The 11717-nt window shown below is 40.0% G+C and overlaps 1 long non-coding RNA gene across 1 annotated transcript; it reads left to right on the top strand.

Annotated features, from left to right (window-relative positions):
- Window positions 1-448: 448 nt before the first annotated feature.
- Window positions 449-2349, top strand: LOC134464389 (uncharacterized). Its single transcript, XR_010037873.1, has 3 exons — window positions 449-847; window positions 1543-1662; window positions 2191-2349. It is a non-coding gene; the product is annotated as an uncharacterized LOC134464389 (long non-coding RNA).
- Window positions 2350-11717: the final 9368 nt, after the last annotated feature.

The following is an 11717-nucleotide window of genomic DNA, read 5'->3' on the forward strand; positions in this document are numbered from 1 at the left end:
TAGGCCCACCAAGAATTTCTCCTTTTTGAACTCTCTGACATGTCACCCTAATGTGTGCATTGCAAAATGTTGAGCAAAAATGTGCTCTCACACACTTCACTTTACTGGTGCAATGTGCCATTAATGAAGATCAGGCTGGTCCACTTGAGCCATGAAACTTCCCACACTAAAATGACAGGTGTCTCAGTTATTTTGTCCAACCCCTCCATGTGATGATTTTCTACAATAAAAAAAGAAAGAAAAGAAAATTCTCTGGCAGGGGTCGAGAGCGGAAGTGACATATTTATGTTGCATTTTTCATGCGAAAATGTGCCCTGACCAAAACAATCCCTAACCCTAACGTCAGTAAAGAAATGTTTTTATCATTATCATTATTATTATTTTAAAATGTGCCCAAATAAAATAAATCTTAAACCTAACCGTCAGTAACTTCCGGTATCCACGACCCAACCGCGTTTGCAGTTCTGCCCATGGTCCCGCCCCATATCTGGCAGCCAATGGGGGCGGCCCAATTTCAAATTAGGGCTCACCGCGCGTGTCGTTCGCAAAAAATAACTGCCGCTGCTGAAGAGAAGCAAAGAAGACCACCGAGCTGGAGAAGAGCTAAAAAACGCAATTTATAGATTACAATGGCATTTGCCAATTATTATATCAAGGACAAGACTGTGGAAGATGGGAAGATTTCATGAATAAGTCCTGACGACCGGCAATTATGTCCAACAACAGTAAATCACTCAGTGCCCTGATCTGGAAGAAGACGAATGGATGGAGATAAAGGGGGAGATTAACGACAGGAAAAAGTCAAACGGCCCAGCCTTTTTTCCTGGAAAGGTTTTGATGACTGCTGGTAAGTTGTGAATTGTATTGATTCTCAGTAGCATTGTTCCCAAAGTGGGGTCTACTCTGTACATAAAGCCAGCCTACCTAAGTGACAGTTGACCATGCAGCAAGACAGCTGTTTAACCACTCACTCACAACGCAGTGACAACAATGTCAACGAAAATTGCGTTTTGGCTCTAGTGCCAGATATAATGTAAGTGCCAAGAGATAATTCTACACTTGCAAGAAGTGGTCCAATATTAGTTTGTGGCTGTCTAGTTGTGCTTAGCTCTATATGCTAACCGTTAGCTTACCCGGCTAGCTTAAACAGACTGATCCAATGGTAAAAGTTATTGGTGATTTTTTTTCCGTTCGTATTAAGCATTAGGCCTACACATTACAGTTACAGCCACAGTCTCTTTAGATAAACCACAAACTATGTTTAAAGCCGCTCGGATGCTCGTCGTGTTTTCTGAATATTGTATCTCGCCTCGAATGCAAAATGTTCAGAAAAACATGGCGGAGGTCCGTGTAGCTACCAACATATTTTTGTTGTTGACAATCTAAAAAGTCTGACTCATCGTGGCACCTGTCCCTGCCTAATTAGCTCCACTTCCAGTCACGGTCCAGTCAACAGAAATGACCAGTCCAATGTGTTAAAGTGGTCTCAAAACAGAATAATAACACAAAGCGTTTGTTGTCTTGTTTTCATCCCCTTTACAGAGCTTCCAGGAGTAGTAGTGACAAGGCCCCAACACCTCCATCAACCTGGTCAACACACCACCTGGAGATTGCCTACCTTCTGCACAGAGCTCTCAAGTGTTATCTGAGCCTGATGATATGGTAAATACATAATCATATATTAATAGTGTTGTGTTTATTAATGTGGGCAAATGTTTACTACAGTGTTTCTCTACACCTTTTGATTTTACACATCAGTTAGAAAGAAAGCATGTTCAACTGTACTGGATGTAGTATTCATGATATATTTGGGGACGTCATCATACCATTTCCTAACCTATCATGTTATGGAGGTAGTTTATAGACTATAGGCCAACACTGCACTGAATTTACAAAAAAAAGATACATTTTTTACATTGATTCATATATATATACACACACAATTATTATTATTTTTTTAAACAACTCAAGTAATGCTTCATTATGATGGTGAACAGTCAATGTTTTTCAGTTGTAAATTATAGAGGAATTAGCACTTGATGTCACTCATTAGCAACATGCTGCCCATTGTTTTTAAATTGTAGACCTTTGATAAATCATCTCCCCTACAATTGTGTGTTTATTGTGGACCATGAATAAGAATAACATTTATGTAATGTTTTTGTTCTGTATGTGTGTTTGCACTCACAGCTCATGCCCAGGCGAAATTCCCTGACCACCATGCAAGATGTGAGACGAATAATAAGACAGAAGTACAACAACACCAAGCAAGTAAACGAAAAGAAGTCCTAAATGTCAACATATTATGTAAAAATAAATATGAAATAAATAAATCAAACTTATTTTCAACATTGTGTCTTCTGATTTTGTAAATACATCACACTCAGTACACTGTACATTTAGTAGCCTATGAATAAACTTTAAGAATACTAAGGAGTCTATTTCAAGTATATAAACCATAATCTACAATATATGATGAATAAACATAAAGTATACTTGTAGTAAACTAGTAAAATAACCAAAGTTCATATAAAGTACACTTGAGGAATACTACAATAAACTAGAAACATGAACTGGAAGTATATAACCAGTACAGTGGCAGTATATAAATAAGTACACTTGTAGTATACTTGAAGTATTCAAGAGGGATACACCAAGCATTGATGAATGTACTTGAAAGTATACTTTTTGTAAACTTGAAATGAACTTATAAGTATACTTTTATAAACTTAAAATGTTCCAATTTAGTATAAAGTAGTATTAAATTAGTATACTTTCTAGTATACTGAAAGTACATGGTCTCAAGTATACTTGGTATACTTATACTTGTACTTAAGTATACTTAACAAAATATACTTTAAGTTTACTACTTTTTGCTAAGGGTAGGCACAGTTTGACATCGTAGTAGCCACTGTAACCATAGTAACCAGCGTGACATGCCAACCGTGACGGCGCTTGACATGCCCGTTAACTGTTGTAATTACAGACCTAGAATACATAAATAATTAAAAATAATACTTTTTATTAATAAATACTATTACACTTATTGATAATAATTAGTATAAGTCTGTGGTTAATATAAAATTAATGGACATGTCACTGCGGCACTTCCGCATGTCACTGACACATACATGCCACATGCCACTCAAAGATCTAACCCCCTCTCCTATTTTAGTAGCCTATGTGAGAGAGGGAAGGCAGGCAGACATGTTTTAAACAAAGGACCACACCCACAAATAAAAAAATAACGAGCAAACAATAAATTAAGTGGTTAGGTAGCCAACATGTCATCTAGATTAAAGCCAAAAGTAGATGGAAAAACAGACATGTTACCATTTTGCTCTTTTAAAACAAAGTATCTGTCAATATACTGTGTGTATGGTGTATTGCATATTGATTATTCATAATTTCCTAAGCATAAATGCCCTTATCACTCCATTGTACACTTAGGACTGTGATATACATATCTGAACATTAATCAGCATACATTTGTCATTTGACAGCTGTCACTGACACTTGATATGTAGGCCTACATGTATTATTGACTTGATTGATATTCATATATTTCTGTTGGACTCCTAGGGTTAAATCATTGAGGGGGTCCTAAGGAAGTAGTAGTAGTTTGTGTGTGTGCGCGCATGTGTAAGTGGGATTAAAATTATTGTTTTCCATCTTTATCTGAAGAGCAGACTGAGTGTCTGAACCTGCTAATGCTAGCATGCTAACATTGGGACAGTTATGTGTGGCCCAGTTCAAGGGTTTATCTCTTCTCCCCACAATTCTTACTCAATACTCTTCTAACCACAATTTTCTTTTTGGATGTTATAGATATGACCCACTGCAAATTTTTAAAACTCTTAATGAATGTTGGTTCAATAGCTAAATGCCCAGAAATGAGCTCTCAATTGTAGAGTGATCTCATTCTGACCATGGTTTTTATGATTTTCCTGTTTTTGAATCTAAATAAGACATATATAACATTGTTTTTATGGTAAGTTTTGCACATATTTTCAAAGTTCAGTTTGTATACATCACACACAAATAGGATTGGCCCATAACACCATTATGTCCAGGCAGTACAGCATTTTACTACTATTGGCTGGTTTTGGGCAGCCATCTTGGATTTACCCCATAAAAATGACCTTAATGACATTGAAATTTGGGGCACCCCTTCTGAAATGATGGAGAACACCCTAAGGAAGGTCTACACCGATTTTGGTGCTTCTATCCAGCGCGTGACGATTAGGCCCTTTTAGGACGGTAAGAGACCCAGCTATTTGGAAATGCTGTTGGAAACAGGTTTTATAATTTTTTCTGAAAAAAGTGAAAAAGTCAGTTTTCGAACATATCAGAATGTTTCTTTAATTTTCCAGTCTGCACGCGTCTTTACGCGCAACGTAAGCGGGTGGAACTGCCATTATTGCCGTTGTACATAAAGACCCGCAGGAAGGGACCTATGGAAGGGGCCGTTAATGTCTGTAAACATGGCACATTCAAAGTCCTTCAACGTCGGAAAAGACCTGTTAACACAATCATATCCCCAAAATCCACCCCATTAAATGCAATAACCAAATGTCGGTCTACACATCACCATCAATGAAGAGCAATGGGCGGTGAATGGTAGCGCGAAGGCATTTTCAGTGTGACAAGATTTCGATTCCCTCAGTAAGATAGGCCTACATTAAACGCAGGTGCCTATTCCTCTGCGTAACTGTTTATCCAACCTCTGTGTGCGTGCGTAAAGTGGCCGATCCACGCGTGCTGTTGGGCGCGCTTGTGGAGCTCTGGCATCCGAGAGTCTTTGCCTCGTAGCCGCAGTCACATTAAGGCCAAGTCAAATTGCTTTTCACCTGTATTTTACAAAAACACAAAACGATGGCCCAATTCACACAGATAGGCCTAGAGAAAGAATGACACGATGCGCTGTGTTGTTTTCTGATCCCCCTGACTGCACTGCACTTCGTGCGCCATGGGCCATGGCGCTATTTGGAGTGTGCTCACTGCTGAAACAACATTTGCTTTAACAGTAGCCTATTGGCCGGCTACTTGTGACAGACTTGTATTACAATAGTAGAATTGAAATGAAAAGAAGAATATGAATACTATAAGACCTAGTAACGCGAAGAAGTGTCCTATTCTTGTCATCACGCGCGTCATCGAGCGTTCGCCTTTCCGAGTGCCTTCCCATTACGCACTATTTCAACATACTAGGGCAGTTGCATAATGTCCATTTTTTGAACTTGTTGTAGCCTACGATGTAGTTTGGAGTTCTTGTGGACTAAGGCATAGCCTACAATGCAAGGAATAGGCCTACAAGAAGGACACTGGTGCCTTTTAAAAATAATAGTGAACAGCGCATTTCGCAATGGCAACTTATAGGCTACATGTATTTCCATGTAGCCTATGCTTGTTGGAGTTTAATCAAAATGTGCTATTGGCTTTGTTATGTGTGGAGATATGTGAGCAATTAAATAATCTACATTCATGCGAGATGCTGCTTTTGGTGTGGGTTCAAATCCCGATGGTAATCAAACGGTTATTTTTTTGGCGCAGCTTTGATCGATCGGAGCTCGTGAAGCACGATAGTGAAACATATAATTTCCTACTATATTTGGACAATATTTTTGTCCCCTGTTTGAATATTGTGTTGGTGGGGTTTTTTTCCAGCCCTGTTCGTAACATGACTAGACATTTGGTGTAGTATGGGTCGGAGGCTTGTGCACTTGGTGGCAGTAATCGATCGATGTTGCTTGAACTCTGCCTGAACCCGCCCCAAACCACGAGCAAGAGTGACGTGCTTCCCAAAACAAAGGTGAACTAGCTAACCATGCTAGTCGTTCCAATTCCGACAGTAGTAGTCTAGGCAATGGGTGCAATATGTAAGGGTTAACGTTCGGCGAGAAGGTCGCTACCGTGGAATAGCAGCACGACAGAGAGAATCTTTAGACCCCGACGCGGAGCGGAGGGGTCTTGTTCTCTCTGAAGTGCTGCTATTCCACAAAGCGACCGACTCGCCGAAAGTTAACCCGCTTATTATATGGATATACTTAAATGACTCACACATGGTGGGGACATTTCTTTAGGCCTATTTAATGTTAAGATTGTTGCTGCGCAAAACAAAACAGTGCCGTTTTGGAACACCGCTAGGCAACAGCTAGCCAGGACAACAGGTGTTGTCTATCACAGCAGCTGATTAGAGTCTTGTTGAAAAGTCGCTTTAGCAGTGAAAAGTCTTGTTGCCATTGACAGCGGTCTGTTATAGACCAACCCGTCCGTTATCGAAAAATAACAGACGTGCGAACGTTGGGGAGCCCCGTTGAAATGAATGGAGCATTCGACCGATGACGTCACAACCATATAATAAAATGGGAGAATCGCTCGGAAGGTGATAAAAGCGTGAAACTTGGCACAAATGTTCATTAGGACATGCTTATAAATTTCAGGGGTGGAGCCACTCAGAATTCAGCGTTGCCTAGCAACAGTTGCTAGGTGAAGCATCTTCCTTAGCAACCAGCATCAGAAATACAGTTCCCAGCAATTTTGTGATTTTATGATGTCTAAATATTGACTCCTTGCCCTAATATTACTTAATATCAGGGGTGAAGCCACTCAGAATTTAATGTTGCCTAGCAACCATTGCAACCGTTCCTTAGCAATCAGCATCAGTAGTACAGTTCCCAGCAATTTTGTGATTTTATGATGTCTAAATATTGACTCCTTGCCCTAATATTACTTAATATCAGGGGTGGAGCCACTCAAAATCCAATGTTGCCTAGCAACAGTTGCTAGGTAAAGCATCTTCATTAGCAACTAGCATCAGTAATACAGTTCCCAGCAATTTTGTTGTTATGTCTAAATATTGACTCCTTGCCCTAATATCACTAAAATAATGCATCATAATGCTTCAAATACTGCAATATGTATGATTATGACCTTTCATAATCAATGAACTTTCCTGAGCAACAAACATCAACATCACAGTTTTAATCAGTTCTGTGGTATGATATGTGTATCTTGACTTCGCTATATCACTGTATTAATACATTGAAAGGTTATATAGCAAATGGGGCATTGTGACTCCTTTGGTGTCATTCTAGAAACCACAAAGCATTGCAATTATGTGAATATTATTCTCACTTAAGTTCTTCTTGAACACATTTGTAGTAATGAGGGGCTTTAAGTGTCACTTCAAGTCAGGCCTCTCTTTATTTCACTGCATTTTACATGTGCCTACTGCATACTGATCATTCAGAGCACAAAATTACAACTTTGGAAAGAAAGATGCCTGCATGAACAACATCATTTGCCTGTGTTGTGTCAAATGACAAAGTGATTATTGACATGCATACCCAGGAACTAATTATAAAATCCTAAATGGATTATGTGTTACAAATCATTTAGACAACTGTAACATGTTTTCAAAATGAATGGAGTCTGTCTAAAATTATATGGTTTAATAGCAGCAGATTATAGTCATGAAATGCAAAGAAATGTTTTTCTCTTAACCAATAGTTGTCAGGTTAGCAGTTGGTTACAATCATGGGTACTGTTTGCCTATTACTGTATTAATATATAATTACTTTTTGTATATTCCAAATATCCAAATTTAAAACTAACAAACTATGTATGTGCTGTTACACTAGTCTGGACACACTCATAATTCTTGTGATGAACAAAATTTTGCTTTGTGGATTTATAAAAGTACTCTAACTCGGACTGACTGAATTTTGCCTTCAAGTCACATTGTCTATGTATTGATGGTGTATGTGGGCCAACTGTAATACAAATTTGGTTTGGTTGGCCAAATTTGGTCCCCTGGCCTGAGTTTCACATCCTTGTCTTAACTTAATTCTTACAGTATTTACACTGAACCTTTATCAAATGGAATAGAAGCGCTGTACTGTTTCTCTATCCAAAAACCTACTGACGTACCATTCTATCATTAACCTGATTATTGCAATGTGTACAAAATATACAATTTCACTGCCAAGTGCTTAGCTTATGCGATGCGTATTGTTACAGTCATCTTTCTGTGCCAGTTAATGACAGTTCCTGGGGCTCAAACTCTCTTCAGCCATATATGAAGGTGTGGAAAACACTCTTATTAACCTTATCCTTACTTAACCTTAACCTTAATGGGCTGAATCTAGACAAAAACAGACAATCTGGGTTTGAATGAGTGCTTAAGCCACTGCTGCCTACACAGTATCAGTTGTGTTGTCTTAGCCTGGGAAATCCTATGTTGCTTTGCACATTCCAGTCTGAAAAGCTTGCATGGATTCTATCCCTCAGTGAGGCAACTAGATCTTGGGGGCCAATCAGCAAGTGGGGAGGGGTGGAAAGATGATGACGTGTATTACAGTACTTGACAAACGGAAGCTTTCAGTTTGTTTCAATATACAGTAACTGACACAATTGGCTATGGGCTACATATAGACCAAATGATAACACTTAATGATAACAGCAAATAAATGGCCGTTAGCAATCGCAAACCACTCTTCTCTATGAGAAATCAGTAGGCGGTCTACAGACCATATCTAACTTGTGGTATGGTCTGGTGTGAACCAAGCAAGCATTGTCTATGGTTATTATCTGAATTGTATGTGTTTTACTGTCAGGAATTTGAAAGTGTAATTCCTAAATGTTGTATGTTGTCAGGCAATTGCCTTTTTCTTTGGATACAGGAATAGCAACTGTAAAATTGTATGAGTGTTTAAACTCTCTTTAATTTAGATGAGCACAATACAAGAATGAGTTAGAATGGCAAGAATAACAAAGAGGAAATTATCTCCGGTATATCAACTCTTCATATGCATAAACACCACCAACCCTACACCTATCACCATCAATGGCGTGCCACTCGAGTTTGCAGAGGACTTCACATACCTGGGGAGCCTCATCAGCAAGGACAATGGTGCGAAAAAAGACATTCAAGCAAGGCTCTCAAAAGCTCGTGGGGCATTCGCAAGACTACAGCCAATCTGGAAGTCCCGACAGTACCATCTCAGGACCAAGATTCAGCTCTACAACAGCTGCGTGAAATCTGTCCTTATGTATGGTTCTGAATGCTGGCGAGTGGTTAAAGGGGACATGAATAAAATCAGTGCCTTCCACAATGGGTGCCTTAGAAAAATCTGCCGAATCTTCTGGCCCAACAAAATAACAAACAAGGAGCTGTACACCAAAACAGGATGCAGAGATGTGGTCCTTGAAATAAAACTCCGGCGACTCAGATGGCTAGGCCATGTTCTAAGAATGGAAAATGAGAGGATACCAAAGGCAGCGTTAAGATGGACACCACCGGGAAAACGTAAGCCTGGGCGGCCAAAGAACACCTGGCGGAGAACAGTTGAAGGGGAGCTGAAGGAGATGAAGCTTACATGGGGCGAGGCACAGAGACTAGCACAACAGCGAGATGAATGGCGTCGAGTCGTCGAAGCCTTATTTCCCATCCGGGAAGAAGAGGATTAAGTAAGTAAGTATATCAACTCTTTAACCATTATTGCAGTGATATTAGGACAAGTACTCTAGATTCAGACATGACACCACAAAAGTGCTAAGAAACTATCAGTGATGCTGGTTGCCAAGGCAAATGGTTTGCATAGCAACCATTGCTATGCAACATTGAATTATGAGTGGCTCCACCCCTGAAACTGATAGGCATGTCCTAATGAACAAGGGCAGACATAATGACACCACAAAAGTGCTAAGAAACTCTATCCGTGATGCTGGTTGCTAAGGAAAATGCTTTGCCTAGCAACCGTTGCTATGCAACATTTAATTCTGGGTGGCTCCACTCTTGAAACTGATAAGAATGTCCTAATGAACAAGGACAGACATCATGACACCACAAAAGTGCTAAGAAACTCTATCCGTGATGCTGGTTGCTAAGGAAAATGCTTTGCCCAGCAACCGTTGCTATGCAACATTGAATTCTGGGTGGCTCCACCCTTGAAACTGATAAGCATGTCCTAATGAACAAGGACAGACATCATGACACCACAAAAGTGCTAAGAAACTCTATCCGTGATGCTGGTTGCTTAAGAAAATGCTTTGCCTAGCAACCGTTGCTATGCAACATTGAATTCTGGGTGGCTCCACCCCTGAAATTGATAAGCATGTCCTAATGAACACTTGTGCCAAGTTTCATGCTTTTATCACCTTGCGAGCGATTTCTCCACCCTTTGCCTAGACTATAGGGCCTAGTACTAACGAACAGCCCCTACTTCGTTTTGCAGGAACACTTGCGTCGTTCGCACCAACATCGGACGAACGACTAACTACATTAGGCTACTTGTAAACATTGGTACTTTGTAAGTCCGAACGAAGTGTTCCAGAAACAGTTTTGTCGCAGCTGGGTCGTTAGTTGCTACATTAGTTAGCAACGAAGGTTTCGAGAACGTTAGCCCTGCTTGACTGGGTGTCATGAAGGAGATGGCTGATTGAAGATGATGCCCAGCTGCACCCGACCCTTTAAAAGCAAAGCTTACTACATTATCTGGAAGCGAGCGCAAAGCTTAAACTTTGTTATTGAGTCGCTTGTCCTGTGAGGGCCTTCAGACCCAGACTGCTGCTGCCATTATTTTAATTATTGGTGTGTTGGTCAGTTGGAAAATTGGTGCATTGTGATGCTGTGTTTTTAACTTGGTGCGTTGGAAATTTGTAAAAAAAATAAAAATGACCGATAATATTGCACACCTGACTCCGTCCTCCTCTTGTGTTATTTCTCTCTGGAGCGCAACGCACACACTATGGTCTTACCACTTTTTTTTTTTTTTTTTAAATACAAGTCATTGAGGAAAAAAACACGGCACTATCGCCTTACTGTAAGGCCTAGTTATAAAACGGTAACTTTAGGATATCAATAGTAAATTGTTGCATGTAGACCAGTATAAAAGCTTAAGAATAGGCTAGGCCTACCTATTCAAAAATGTCAGTAGGCCTACATACCAACTGAAGGGAAATTATGTCGTACAAAATTATAGGCATACATGAAAAGTTATCTGATGCAAATCTAGTGTGGGCACCCTCCATAGGTGTTGCTCGTTAACTGCATGTTGTCCAGCTTATGGGCAACAACCTGTACACCTTTTACGCAGGGGCGTAGGCAGAAATAATAAAACAGGTGGGCCCAGAAAAAATCGGACGGGCCCAACCCGAAAGCGTGTAGGTAGATATAATACTGCGCTCAAAAATGATACTTTGACATTGAAATCATAAAAATCACAGAAGATGAACCAGACTTTTGACAAAATCATTAATTATTGCTCAGTGCTATGCCTAATTATAGGTCAATGAGGCAACAGTTAACTGTCAAATGTGAATGGGGCAGGCCCAGGCCCACCCATGGCTACGCCTATGCTTTTACGTCGTAGTGAATGTGCAGTATCAGTTTACTCAGACATATGATTTTGGTTGATATGGGGCAGAGGTGGCCATATATTGGCCAGGGGTACATGCAGCCCACTGAGCTGTTTCACCTGCCCAGTCTTTACAAAAAACAACCCCCCCCACACACTTTGAATTCAAAGTGACACACTAACAACTTTCTTGAAGTACCTACTTGTGGGTTTTGATATTAAGATGGGACAATATTCACAAATGTAATTCAATGTGTGAGAATTGCACAGCCAATAAGTGATGCACATGTACAAGTGTTTTGTTGATGCAGGCCGGCAAGTACCTAGTTAGAACTGAGTCCCTTTGGGGAATGCTGT

The sequence above is a fragment of the Engraulis encrasicolus genome, chromosome 15 (genome assembly GCF_034702125.1).
Source record: "Engraulis encrasicolus isolate BLACKSEA-1 chromosome 15, IST_EnEncr_1.0, whole genome shotgun sequence".
Taxonomy (NCBI): domain Eukaryota; kingdom Metazoa; phylum Chordata; class Actinopteri; order Clupeiformes; family Engraulidae; genus Engraulis; species Engraulis encrasicolus.